Source organism: Lotus japonicus, chromosome 5 (assembly GCF_012489685.1).
Source record: "Lotus japonicus ecotype B-129 chromosome 5, LjGifu_v1.2".
NCBI lineage: Eukaryota > Viridiplantae > Streptophyta > Magnoliopsida > Fabales > Fabaceae > Lotus > Lotus japonicus.
In genome coordinates, this window is record NC_080045.1 from 16,705,703 (window position 1) to 16,716,081 (window position 10,379).

The 10,379-nt window shown below is 41.6% G+C and overlaps 1 non-coding gene across 1 annotated transcript; it reads right to left on the bottom strand.

The window, feature by feature from the left end:
- Positions 1–660: 660 nt before the first annotated feature.
- On the bottom strand, positions 661–767 carry LOC130721614 (small nucleolar RNA R71). The gene has a single exon (XR_009013541.1). It is a non-coding gene; the product is annotated as a small nucleolar RNA R71 (small nucleolar RNA).
- Positions 768–10,379: the final 9,612 nt, after the last annotated feature.

Here is a 10,379-nt window from a genome sequence, read left to right on the forward strand (position 1 = left end):
ATTTAAGTTAAAGAGTTTGTTTGTTTGTATTATTTACATTGCATTGAATATGTGCTACTAACCTTTTCTTTGTTTGTGTGATTTCAGTTTATGCAAGGTAGACTTGGCACGGATCTATTGGTGTTTGATCCGGAGCCAGAGCGTACTATCCATCGTCGTCGAGCTCAGCAAAGAGCTGCTGAGATAGCCGCCATGGCTGTCCATATGACGGAGGAGGAATTGCAAGCCCACATTGAAGAGAGAGTGAATGAGGCTATTGCTCAAAGACTTCAAGAGCAAGAAGCGGAGAATGCCAATCGTTCTCTTAGAGACCTCACCTCGGCTGCCATGAGCTACGATTATCTGGGCAGCATAGTTTCCCCCGATGGCACGGGAAACTTTGAGCTGAGGCCGACATTCATCAACTTGGTGAGCCAAAATCAGTATGGTGGAGGTGCTCTTGAAGATCCTCATGCACACATGGAGCGGTTCGTCCGCAATTGCAACACCTATAGGGTTCAAAATGTTTCAGCGGACACCATCCGCTTGAGTTTGTTTCCTTTCTCTTTGAGAGACACTGCTGAAGAGTGGTTGAATTCACAACCCCAAGGTAGCATTACATCTTGGGAAGATCTAGCCGAGAAATTCACCACAAGATTTGTTCCAAGAGCCCTCTTGAGAAAGCTTAAGAATGACATCATGACTTTTGCTCAATCCACCGATGAAAATCTCTATGAAGCTTGGGAGAGGTTCAAAAAGCTCTTGAAGAGGTGTCCTCAACACAACCTCACCCAAGCTAAACAAGTGGCGAAGTTCTATGATGGTCTCCAATATTCTTCGAGGTTTGGCTTGGATGCGGCCTCAAATGGAGAGTTCGATGCCCTACTTCCACAAGTTGGGTACGAGTTGATTGAAAAAATGGCTATAAGAGCCATGAACTCTAGTAATGAGCGCCAAGCCCGAAGAGGAGTCCTTGAGGTTGAAGCATATGATCAACTAATGGCCTCCAACAAGCAACTCTCCAAGCAAATGAATGAAATTCAGAATCAGATGAAGACGACCAAGGTGATTGGTGGTCGAGTTGCCAAAGTGGAGTGTGTGACTTGTGGAGGGCCACATGACAGTGAAGAATGCACCGAGACTAGACCAGAGGAGGAAGTGAAAGCCATGGGTCAAGCTCGGAATGACCCGTTTTCAAACACTTATAATCCAGGATTGAGGAACCACCCTAATTTTTCTTGGAGGCAAGGGAATAATGGGCAAGGAAGTGGCTTTCAAAGGAAATTTCCTAGCCAAGGATTCCAAGGCCAAAGCTCAAGACAACCTCAAGAGCGAGGAGAAGGTGAAGGTGGTGGTTCCAAGAAAAGCTTAGAAGAGATGGTTGAGACTTTCATCAACCGAACGGAGAATAATTACAAAAATCAAGAGGCGGCTATCAAGAATCTTGAGAATCAATTTGGCCAGCTGGCCAAGAAAATAGCCGAGAGACCTCAAGGTAAGTTTCCTTCCGACATTATCCCCAATCCTAAGCAAGAAAATGCCTCTGTTGTGTCCACTAGAAGTGGGAGAGTTATGAGTGAATTGAAGAAAAAAACAGAGGGAGAAAAGAGAGAGGAGATAGTGGAGGGAGAAGTTGTTGTGCCTATTAAGGTGAGAGAGTTAGTTTATCTTACTCCTGAAACTAGCAAGGCTCCGTTTCCTAAAGCATTGGCTAAGAAGAGCTTAGATAAAAAGTTTTCAAAATTTGTTGATGTTTTCAAAAAGCTCCACATTAGTATTCCTTTTGCCGATGCTTTGGAACAAATGCCTATATATGCTAAGTTTATGAAGGATATTTTGCATAAGAGAAGAAGGTTGAAGGGAGTAGATGAGACGGTGTTGATGACGGAGGAATGTAGCACCATTTTGCAGCGGAAGATGCCAAAGAAAAGAAGGGACCCCGGAAGTTTCACTATTCCGGTGGAAATTGAGGCCATGGCGGATGTGGAAGCCTTGTGTGACCTAGGAGCGAGCATCAATTTGATGCCGCTCACCATGTTTGAGAGGCTGAACCTAGGAGAGGTTACCCCAACATGCAATCCTTGCAAATGGCAGATCGATCCCTCAAGACTCCATATGGGATTGTGGAGGATGTCATGGTGAGGGTAGACAAGTATGTGTTCCCCGTGGATTTTGTTGTGCTTGATATGGAGGACGATGAGAAGATTCCTCTCATTCTTGGTCGACCTTTCTTAGCTACTGGTAGAGCTAAGATTGACGTTGACAAGGGTCACCTCATTCTCCGTGTTGGTAAGGAAAATGTACGGTTTTCTGTTTTTAATCCTATGATTAAGACTAACCATGATAACAATTTTGTTTGTGATGTGATTAGAAGCAAATCGAAAGTTCCGAAAGAGACCCCCAAGGCTAATGAAACATTTGATGAGTTCCATCCGGCTCTCATCAAGCTTGTTAGTGGTAACAAGTATGGGGGGTCTAATTACGAGAACTTACATGCTCACATGGTGAAGTTTACCCAAGCTAGCTCCCTTGCTAAGATTGAGGGTGTTTCAAGTGATGAAGTGAAGATTAAACTCTTCCCTCACTCTTTAACAAGGGAAGCTAGGGCTTGGTTTGATAAGCAAGAGGACATTGCCTCATGGGAGGATTTACTCTAGAGGTTTTGTGCAAGGTAAAAGTTTTTACCTTGCACTCTTTTACCTTGCACTCATGGAGAATTGATCAATGGTAAGGAATTTCCTTCCTAACACCATCGGAAGGAGAGTCCACCTAGGACTATAACCTAGGGCTAAATGGGAGACAACCTATTATTTTTATTTTGCTCTTTTCTATCTTTTAATTTTGTAGCATTTTAGTTGTTTTATTTCAAAAAAAAAAAAATAGTAAAAAATTTTGAAAAACACTGGGCTGAGCGCCTAGGCGCCAATTAGTGGCAGATGCACTGCCTCTGGAACTGGCTTAAGCGCCTGAGCGCTCCCCTCGAGCGCTCCTGGTGCGTTTTTTGCCCAGATTTTGGGTTTTAAAACCCCAACCTTTCATTTTCCCCTCTTAACTCTCATTTCTTCATAAAACCGCACCCCACACTCTCCATACCCCATTTCTATTTCTCATTTCTCACTTGCACACACTTTGGCTCTTCCAATTGCTTCCAAGTGTTGCATTGCTTCATGTTCCTTTCAATTGCACCCACTCACTCTCAAGTCAAGGTAAGTTCCATTTTTCACTTCCCTTGATCTTAGTGCATGAGTTTTGCAATGCATGCTTCTTTTGGGTTTGGGTGAGTGATTTGTTGTTTATGCAAGTTGGGTGTGGGTTGTTTATGATCATAGTGGGTTGATTTTGTGCTTAATTAGAAAGGGGTTGTGAATTTGTGAGAGTTGGGTAGTTAGGATTTTGTGGTTTAGTGTAGGTTAGTTTTTGCTTACTAGGTGTTTGTTAGAATGCCTCAATGAGTTCTTTTAGTCGACTTTTGGCAAATGCTTGTGTGGTTGTCTAATTCTCTTTGCCAAAGTCACTAAGAGACTTGTTGGGTGCTCTTAGGTTGTTTTATTTTTGTTTTTGTACATAGTTTCTCCTTTTTATTTCCTTTTTATTTTGTACTAACGTTTCTAACGTTTGTGGCTTGTGTATGTGCTAACAATTGTGCAGATGCCTGCAAAAAGATCAAGGACCAACACAAGAGCTGCAGCTTTTTCCTCCACCTCCCGGAGCTTTGATCGCTCCCGCTTCCTATCATTGATTAAGGAGCAGCTTTACAGATCTCACCTAGCACACAAGGAGTGTGTGAAGGAGCGGGGAGTTCTTTATCGAGAGGGAAGGAGAGACCTCTTGGGCATGCAAGAAGCCATGGAAATTAGGAGGTGGAAAAATTGGGCCAACCCCATTCCGTTTGCTTGGGAGGTCATGGTTAGGGAGTTCTACGCGAACACCTACTGTGACAATCAAGAGGACAGGTCCAGGCCACCGGTGAATTCATCTTGGTTTAGGGGAGATGTGATTGATTACAATCCAGCAGTCATTCGCAGGCATCTTGGTCTCCTCACGGAGGACCAAGAGAAGGAGCTTTTCCCCGAGAAGGCCACCTATCATGAGCTCTTAAAGGAGAAGTCACCGGAGATCTTGGAAGACATGAAGGCAGTGATTGTTAGGCCTGGGCGGGACTGGGAAGCAGTTGATGATGAGATTATTTTTGTAAGGAGGAAGGATATGACGCCGCTGGCTAGAGTTTGGGCTGAATTTTTGCAGGATTCCCTCTTTCCTAGCTCTAACAAATCTGAAGTTAGAGAGGTTACAATGGTTGCCATCTACTGCATTGTGAGAGGTCATCCTATGGACGTGGCCACCATCATTGCTGGTCGGATTTATTTCCTATACAATGGGAGTAAAGACAAGCATCGGCCCATCTTTCCTCACTTGATTTGCTCTTTGATTCATGCAGTGAGGGACAGAGCTAGGAGGCCAGTCCATGTTATTGAGAAGAGGTTGCCTGTTGCACCTCTGCTCAGTAAGGAGAGGATCACTCAGCTTTATCAAGATTGGACAGCAAGAATGCCTCAAGAGGAGGAAGAGGAAGAGGATCCTGAGGAGCCAGCGGAAGAGAAAGATGAAGAAAAGGAAGAAGAAGAGGAGGAAGAAGAAAATGTTGAGGTGGTGAATGAGATGGTTACTCCACCACGTGCTGACCCTTCCTCGGCTTGGATGGAGGCCGCTTTCGGGCGGATGTTTTTGAGGCAAGATCGCCTACACAGGGATCTTGACCTCCATTGGAGGGGAGGTAGCACATCAGACCCCAGGTACAAAGGCCCCATGGATTTCAATACCTTGGAGCAGGGGATGATCGATTTGAGCTTGATGCATGATGCCGGTGTTCATCCGGGTTGTGGTGATGGAAGGGGTGACCATGACCCCATGGAGTGACTATGTTGAGGTATTCCTACTCTTAGTTTAGGTCATGCATCTTTAGCATATTTTTCAATTTATAGAATTTGTTTTTCTTTTTATCATGCATTGTTTAATTAGCTTTTTGTTTTTGGGTCTTTTACTTCCCTATACTCACATGCTTTTAGCTATAGTTTTGCTTCCCTACTTGTGCTGTTTTTTAAAATGCTTTTGTGAATACTTGTGGTTGTTTGTGGGGATGAGTGATTGCATGTTTGGGGAAGAGAGGAGGAGACTTCGGTCTTCCGAGTGTTTCTTGAGAAAGGAGTCGGTGTGAGTCCATTAAGGGTCTATCTTTGACCCTTCACCATAAAAATTGTCTGGAAGATCCTGACTCACTTGCAATTCTTGGTTCTGCATTAATTTCACTCATAGCATGCTTTGTGATTCTTGCTTTATTCTTGAGACTTGTATGATTTCTTGAGATTCTGAATTTGTTGGTTAAACATTATCCTTAGTTGTCTCATTTGAGCTTTATCGGAGAATTTGTTGTAGCCAAGTGATTGGGACGGATGTTTGGTTGGAATATTGGGGAATGATGGTCCTTGATATATTGGTAAGGAGCTGAAAAAATTGTGAAAAGGTCTCTTGCCCCTAGGAAAAAAGTTATTGAAGAAAAGAAAGAAAAGAACTCCTAACTAAAAGTTGGAGTTGAAAAAGAAAAAGAAAGTTTGAAAAAGGGGGTGTAAGAGACTTGTGAAAAAAGAGAAAATTCATTGTGAAAAGCTCCGGGGTTATTAATAGAGGATCACACTCAATGAGCTTGAAAGCCTAGAATTCCCTTAGGGACCAACCACCATCATGTTTTCACCAAGCCAATGTTTCAATCCTTTTGAAAGTCTCATGAATATTTGCATGTTTAATCTTTGTTGCTAGTGAGTGAATGACATTCAGGACCTATGAACTTGTTTGTGTGCTCAGTGCACTAAATTGACATCTCATCCTAGGATTTTTAGATCTATATGCTTCTCATGAATGGACTCTACACTCTTCTCTTTTCAAAAGTTGCATGAAGTAGATTGTTGGGTGTAAGACCCAGGATTTTAGAATTAAATAAATAATTAATTTCCAACTCACGCATAGGATTATGTGTAAGCATGAGAGGAACTTAACTCGTGTTTAATGTTTGGATTTATATTATGAAGAATAAAGTTTAGGAAATGACTAAGAATAGTACTATAGTCGATATAATTTATAGCACAAGTAGTATTCGTTTATACCTAGGACGAGAGCGTCAGTAAACGACTAATTTGCACTTAAACACGATGGAAATTAATTCCAAAAATCTTCAGAGAAATGTTAGAACTTCTCTTAATCCTTCCATGACAAGCGTTTCGATACGAAACCCTGGAATGTACGAACGTCCGATTCTAATTCTCGGAGGTTTGCCGAAACCAAAACCCTGATAGCTCAAGAAACCTAGAATAAACGGTTGATGAAGACTTTTTCTATTCGGAGCTTCAAACGAAGATTCTGCACGCGTACACCTATTTCTTTCGATGTTTCTAATCTTTCTTCAGGAAGAAGTTTTCCCATCCGACATCAACTGCAAAAAGTAGTTTTTCGGGTAAAATAGATTTACACCGACTTTGGATCGTTTGCTTTAATTCTGAGAAACCTGTTTTGGGTTCTGGAATTCTGTCGCCGGAACCTATCTTAGAATTCACGGAGGAATGTGCAGGAAAAATCGGAATCGCGAAATTTTCATTTTTCCGCATTTTCCATTTTCTATAAATAGCTTGAAAAATGAAAAAAAATCAAAAAAACCTCACCAACACACACACACAACCCGCGGCTTGGAGAGGAGAAGGAGGAGGAGAGCTTTTCGCCGATTCTTGTCTGATCGTCGCACAGTTCGTTGCTACGCGTAGGCCTCGAGGTACTGATGCTTTTCCTTACCTCTGATCGTAAATTCTGTCGCTTTTCTCTATGTTTTTCTGTGCTCAAAGTTTTGAGCTTTTTGTAAAACTGTCCAAATAACTTGATTTCTCTGTCTAAACTTATTCCCTGCGTGCCCCTGAGCATGTTTAGCGGATTACATTTCGCCGAATCTCGTCGAATCGCCTCCGAACTTCAATTATGCTCAAAATACCCATTTCTGACAAAGGTTCCGCTTTTTGAGTAAAAAACTCTCGACTGAGCTTAGCGTTAGTAGGATTAGTCGTCATAATCGTCGTTGGTGTCGACCCCATCTAATTTGTTTTTCGAAATTCTGATTTTGAGTTTCCGAGCTAAAAATATTGACCAAAATACCCCTGCGACAGTTTTCGACCAGATAATTTTTCTGAGAGTTTCTCTGGCCTAGATATCGCCTAAGAATACATAGGAATTGATTTAGATCGAAGAAAAAGTTCGGAAACCCTATTTTTGAGAGTGGCCGAAACCTATTTGTTAGGGTACCGTGTCCAAAAATAATTTTTGGGTCTCTATGACCTGAGCCATTACGTAGCTCTTTCAATTGTCGAAATTTTGGCTTTGGTTTCGTGTCATTCCGAGTTCTGTAGCTCGAGTTATGCTCGTTTTAGCGAACAAAGTCTCCGTTGTCAATTTGTGCTTAAATAGGAACTCTGAAGCTTTAAAAGCTTTCTTTACGATTTCGATTAGTGTTATTAGATAGTGTTGTTTCTAGTGAGACTTGTGTTGATGATTGTGTTTCCTTGTTCTAGGTTCGCAACTTCCATGCACAACTTCTACTCACGAAGGTAAGGGTAACTCAGTTTTAGAGCGTCATTTGAGTCTTGCATGATTTATTCGTACTGCATGCGCTTGAGATGAAGATGTTTAATTTGATTGGCGTTGATTGAAATATTGTATGCTTGCAATGTTGTATGCTTGCTTATGTTGACTGTTTATGAGGCTTGTGCTAAATGTTTTCTGAAGGCTTCGACCGAGTGAACTTATTGAGACGTGTGTCTCCGTTTTCTGAGAGGCTTCGGCCGTTTACTGGTTTCTGTCATTACTGCTTTCTAGTGGATAAGACATGGTTATTGTTGATACCTTGATTGTTGTTATGTTGAAATAGTGAGCTGAGTTAGTATGCATTTTGATGAGACGTATGTTTGCTGATAATATGAATAACATGTGATTATGTTGATTTGATTATTGAATTTGAGATTGTTGTTTGAGTGACCACTGAGTTGGATGAGATGTTTTGGTTTGCTTGAAGTGGCGATGAGGTGGGTTTGTCCCGCGTGATTGTCTCGTCTTTTGAGACGTTAAAGTGGCGATGAGGTGGGTTTGTCCCGCGTGATTGTCCCGTCTTTTGAGACGTTAAAGTGGCGATGAGGTGGGTTTGTCCCACGTGATTGTCCCGTCTTGCGAGACGTTATAAAGTGGCGATGAGGTGGGTTTGTCCCGCGTGATTGTCCCGTCTTTTGAGACGCTAAAGTGGCGATGAGGTGGGTTTGTCCCGCGTGATTGTCCCGTCTTTTGAGACGCTAAAGTGGCGATGAGGTGGGTTTGTCCCACGTGATTTTCCCGTCTTGCGAGACGTTATTGTTTGATTGATATTGTTGAGGTTATTGATATCCGAGTTGATTATATTGTTGGTTCTATTGATATCTGGGTTGGTTTATATTGTTGGCTTGACGATATCTGATTTGATTTATATTGTGGGTTTTGTTGATATATGAGTTGAATTGTATTGTTGGTTTTGTTGAAATTTGATCTACATCTATACTGTTGAAGTTATTGTTATCTGAACTAATCTATACTGTTAAGTTGTTGATTCCTGAGTTAATCTATGTTAAGTTGTTGATATATGAGTTTAGTTATATTGCTGGTTTGTTGATATCTGGATTAACTTAAGTTGCTAGTTTATTTACCATGCTAGGTAATTAAATTTGAATAGCATGATTTTCTCTTTTATACGTGGTAATTGCATGGAGTTAACCCTTTCTATTTGCTACTTGTTATTTGGGCGCTTAACGCTATTAGGCGATGAAGAGCCTTCTGGCGATGCTTAGCCATGCTGAGATGGAGGAGGGATAGTAACCGGCGGAGCAAGGATAGAAGAAGCTGTATAGTTTCCTCTTAGTAGTTTATGCTTTGAGTCTTCTTCGTTATCTGAAAACTCTGCTACTAAAACCCTGTTTTCGCCACTGTTTAAGTGTGCGTACTTATTTTGGAAACTTGCTATGCTATTGTAAGACACTATTATTATATGTCGGGAACGGGTTGTTTAATTAAGACTAGGTTATGTATTAAGCTGTGTTTAGTTGTTTCGAAAAGGAAAAAAATTATCGTGTTTTCTTAGGATTACGAAATAGTCCTTAGACTTTGTTAGGTGACTAATGTGACTCCTCAGTTGAGAAATTGGGGCGTTACATTGGGTCTTTCTCTTGGAACTAGCTGTGATTACTTTGTCCCCCTCTTTTGTTTGTGAAGTATTTCTGGTTGAGAGCACTTGTTTGGGAGCATTTCTTGCGCTTGAGGGCAAGCGAGTGTTTTTTACGCTCGAGGGCGAGCTGCTGTTGAGTATAGTGGTGTGATAACCCTATTTTAGTAGTGTTTTTAGGGTCATTTCTTTGTTTGTTTTGAGTCTTTTTGTTGAGTCTCATGTAGTGTTTCATGCATTCTCATGCATTTTTATCTTTTCTTGAGTCTTTGCTTTGTTTTGGTAATTTTGTAGTTTTATAGGGAGTTTTCTTGCATTCTAAGTAAGTTTAGGACTTGCATGGTTTTGTTGTGTTAAATGAAGGACCTCTTGTGCTAATGAGCTCTTTGAGCTTCTAGATTCTTCCTTGACTTGTTGGTTAGGTTTGGAGAGCAGAAACTGAAGGTAATAGAAGGCCGAGAAGCATGGAATTGAAAGATGACTTAAAGAGGGCTGAAGAGGAGTTACAAGAAGCTGAAAAGTTCATTTCAGCGAGGCTTGAGCGCCTAGGCGCTGGGAATTGGCGTCTAGGCGCTAGTGCAAGTTTCAGAGGGTTTTTGAATTGGCACCCAGGCGCTGGTGAATTGGCGCCTCGGCGCCAATTAGCTCCAGAGAGCATGTTTTGGGCATGCAATTGGCGCTCAGGCACTCTGAATTGGCGCCTGAGCGCCCAGACTCGTATTTTGTGGCTATAAATAAGGCTTAGGCCAATTTCTTTAGGGGACTTAGACATTTTACTCATTTTGGATCAAGTTTGAGAGCTGAGGAGAACCTTGGGGCTGTAGGAAGGCTTCCAACTTGTATTTTTCTCAGGTTCTTATTACATTTCTTGTATGAATTCACTAGCCATGAGTGGCTAGTTCCCTTTTTGCTTTGGGTTAAGAGATTCTATGAAGTTTTAGTTTGTTAAAACCTATCTCTATGCATGAGTTCTTGATTTAATCTTGTATTTCAATTCCATTATGCATGTTTAGCTTTGGTGCACCCTTGCTATAGGCTAGATTATAATCAAATGGAAGTTTGTTATGATTTAGGGACATGAATTGAAATAGATCCTTCTATGCTTGCTTCTAGGCATAGAGTGAGG